We start from the raw sequence: 4582 nt of genomic DNA, 5'->3' as shown, positions 1-4582 counted from the left end.
AGCCCCAATCTTGTGTCGATGTTTTCTTTTTGGCTCATTAAAATGAACCCATGTTTCTTCACCAGTGGCGACATTTCTAAAAAACGGTGCATTGTACAACAACACATCGTACTGCACGCGATCATTTTTCTATACATTTATCAGGAGAATCCATCTAGCACAGATATTTCTCATTTACGGTTAGAATGAAATGAAATGCCAAAGATACTATCTGTTGGTGATTAAGGCTCCCGGGCATGGGGCGATCTTCAGTCGAAATTAACCTAAGTTTGAATACATGTATATTAAACAAAAAATATCTGATGAAAATGGCATTTAATTTTGTCCATACACAGAAGAGATATTATCAAGAAAGTCTTTACACCCTTTGCAAAGGAGACTACAATTCTTATTAAAAGACCATGTGTTACCATATAACATGTTCATGCGGTATTAACCGTTTTCAGAGGTTTGTATAACAGTAGACAAGTATTACAAGTAGATACTGTGTAGCGAGTTATAAACACGATTTCCTCGGTTTCTTTCGAGTTTTTTTTGTTGTTGATGCAATATTGAATAATATGTAACGTTTTAAATGCATCCATATTTGAACACTCCTTCTAGTATTACATTCTTACAAAATGTTAAAAAAAGTTTAATTCTAAAATGAATCTGGTAATTTACGAAGATAATAATTTCAACCCTGAAGGGTTTAATTTTTTCCCTATATTGTACTTTACGCACCAGAATGACTTTATAAATAAGCAAAACCATCTTAATGGTTTCGCATTGACTTCTGCAAAGGTTCAAAATCAGTTTACATATGTATTTATGAACCGCCACGCGAGGAATAACAAACTATCAAATTGTGTTTAATGGCCATACCATACTATAAGGTATGGCCTCTGTTTATTGTTTTAACCAACAATACTTAAACATGTGCAAAGAATAGTACATACATCAATATTATGCAAATTAATACAATATAGAAAATACACATGTAGGAATAATAATTAATCGAGTTCTACTATAATAGTAAGAAATGTGAGGGTTTCGTAAGAAAAACGCCGTGTTTAATGGCCATACCATACTATAAGGTATGGCCTCTGTTTATTGTTTTAACCAACAATACTTAAACATGTGCAAAGAATAGTACATACATCAATATTATGCAAATTAATACAATATAGAAAATACACATGTAGGAATAATAATTAATCGAGTTCTACTATAATAGTAAGAAATGTGAGGGTTTCGTAAGAAAAACGCCATAAAAGCTAGAATTAGACTAGCTTTTCCCCACATTTCACTGCATAGGAGAGAAGACCAAGGTTAATGATCTTGAAACTTTAACCAATAAAGGGCTTATTTAACAGAGAATTCCCGAAGGTATAAAAATTGGTTAATGGTATTATTTTTTTTTTTTTTTTTTAACTGAAGCTAACCAACCTATGATATTTAATGAAATAATAATCAAACATATCATTTGTCACAAGCCCCAGCAAGTGACCCGAATACATATACACACAATGTTATAACTATTGTCACCATCCCAAGCAAGTGATGTTCATTATGTACAAATTAAAATGTTGACATTTTGTGTTGACTGCCTAGATCGATATGCCACAAAAATATTAACAATTTTAATAATGGTATTAACAATTTTAATAATGGATTGGTCCAGATTACACCAGCAACTAAAAGTCTTTAAATTAGTTAACAATAAAGTCTTTGCATCATTATAAACAATGTTCAGCATGATACCGGCCGTCTTTATTGTCTAATAATAGATTATGATATAATCAAAAGATTAACCAATAAACTCCAAATACGCTTTTATATAGAAAACAATTGTAGTAAACATTATAAAAGATGACACAAAGTCGAACAACAAAAACCAACAATTGTAACAAACTTTATAAAAATGACACAAAGTTGGACAACAAAAACACCCACATTTACACATGTATGTAAAAATATAGATATTGTATATATAATATTGTATATAAAGATATTGTATATATCATATAAACTACTGATCATTAATATTTTTCAAATCGTGGTCGACTCGCCCAGGAAAAACCATAGTCTGGAAACCTGTGCCCTTTTATCTTGTGTCTAGTACCACTTGATGTAGGGCTACATCCTTGAAAAATATTTTACAAACCCTTTACTTCAAGTAAGTAGGCTGCTAAACATAAAAGTTAAGTTAATGCATTTGAGTACAAAATGATAATATGCAAAATTAGAAAGTAAAACAAAAACAAAAGGAAACTTATATAGGTAAAAGTCCAAAAGTGTACGATTTGCGCACCTCCTGTTGTTATTGTGCTGTCATAAGATCAAAGAAATATACAGTTGTATATTCCAGACATATAGAACAGATTAATTAACGTTATAGTATAAGCTTGAAATACATATCTTAAAGAAATTGGTGACGGTTACTAATAAAACGAATTGTGACATAAAGATTACTTTACAATTTACAGACAAAAATATAGATAATTATGAAAAATCTTGTTGTCTACATAAAAAAGTATATACATATAAAAATACACTTACTATCACTATTAGTATTGTTCTTGAAAAACCAAGAATGTTAAAATTAGAGTCACTATAAACAGATCTTATCTTATCTTATCTCATCTTATCAATGTATATTTATCACAAACTGTTCTTAAGTAAACATGAAGTTCAAAATAAAGTTAGGATTAACGTGTTATTTATACATAGTTTATTATCACTCTTGTGCGTTAAACTACAAAAACATTTTGATTTGTTAAACTGATAAACTAAATTCAATATATAAGCTATAATTAACATTTAAGCAATACATAGTTAACATATACTTCAATATGTTAAATTAGTCTAACTGTGATTTAATTTATTAAGACATTTTATTCCTTAAGTGAATGCATAGTTCGAAAAGAACATACAAACTTTAGGTAATTGTTAATTCAATTTACAAGTTAAAATTAACATTTAAACACTACATATTTAACATACACCCCAATATGTTAAACTAATATCTAAACAAGTACTGTCTCATAACAACATATTTATTAGGTACAGGATGCATAGTTTGAAAATAAAATACAATATAATTTTATAATTAATGTATACATTATAATTAATATTTAAACAACACATACATGTAGTTAATATACACCCCCATATGTTAAACTAGTGTCGTAAACTGGGATTATCGTAATGCTCACATATTCACTCTATTAGATTAAAATCTATTAACTTGTAAATCGTTAATGCATAAATCTTGACAATGTTGTCAAATTAAATCAATTTCAACCAAAAAGTTTTATCTTTCATTCTAGCATCTCATTTTTGTATACATTGCTTGCAATGTATACAGAGTTATAGCTGTATTTCAGATTTAGTACACCTAACGTGTTTTGCTGAACAACATCCACCTTTGGATGAAACCTCGATAAAAGTAGATCCTCATTTTGCAGGATTGTCACATTAAGATCACTTTTTATTAATATACTGTTTGCATAGTGGTCAATAAGCTTTGAAAGTTCAAAACTATGCACTTTCAGTTCAAATAAACATTTTCTAAACATGAAAGCAAAAAATATGAAAATTTCTATTTCATTCATAAAAGCATTGTGTAAACCTACGCTTCAAACTTCGTATCGACGCATGCGCGTGCAAGAATGAATGAATTACGACAGACTCTGTATAAAAATATGTCCAACACCCAAAATTAATATTAAATCTGTTTAATAAACCTTATTTACTTTTAAAATATAGACTTGCATACTTTTTCTATTTCAAACTGTTTTAGAAAACGAGCATATACAGATATATATGTCTTATTTAGTGTTATGTAACATTGTAAGCGTCTGTATGAATGGATTAAAGTTAACGTTCTGACGAATTGTCATATAATTGCATATAATAGAACCCTATCAACGTGGTGGCATCGGAGGAGTATGCAATTATTTGTTTCACACCTGCAGTGTGAAGTATTTCTGCCACTTTAGTGAAATATATCGTCCAAAAGCCATTTTCGGGTAGGGGAAGATTCGTACTCAATATTATTCGAACTAAGGATTTGTACTCAATATTATTCGAATTTAGCCTTCGTAATCGGTATTATTCGAACTGACAATCATGGTCGATATGTTTAGACCCCCTGGACATTTAGATGTTGAAATGGTAACATATCACATAACTTTATCAAATGGAAGCGCCAATGGAAATTTACTTTACCAGTGTTGACTGCCATTGGAAATGCTGAGAAAGATGAAAAGATACAAGTAAATATCCTATTACACTATGCTGGACCACAGGCGCTAGTAACATAATCAAATATTTTACATAATCGGTCTATATATGTATATAAAGATATATATAGACCGATTATGTAAAATATTTGATTATGTGACTAGCGCCTGTGTGCTGGACCTAAAGTTATCAATTTACATGGGCAAATGCAGAACATAAACTGAAAGTGAAAAAATTATTTGACAAAATAGAAAGCTATTGCAATCCTAGAAAAAATGAAGTGCTAGAATCACACAGATTTTGGGTAACAAATCCAGATAATTATTCATCATTTGACAGTTTTCTTACAGAGTTT

Source organism: Ruditapes philippinarum, unplaced genomic scaffold, assembly GCF_026571515.1.
Source record: "Ruditapes philippinarum isolate M1 unplaced genomic scaffold, ASM2657151v2 ctg1915_1_1_1_1, whole genome shotgun sequence".
Lineage (NCBI taxonomy): Eukaryota > Metazoa > Mollusca > Bivalvia > Venerida > Veneridae > Ruditapes > Ruditapes philippinarum.
Note: the sequence above shows the minus strand (reverse complement) of the source record.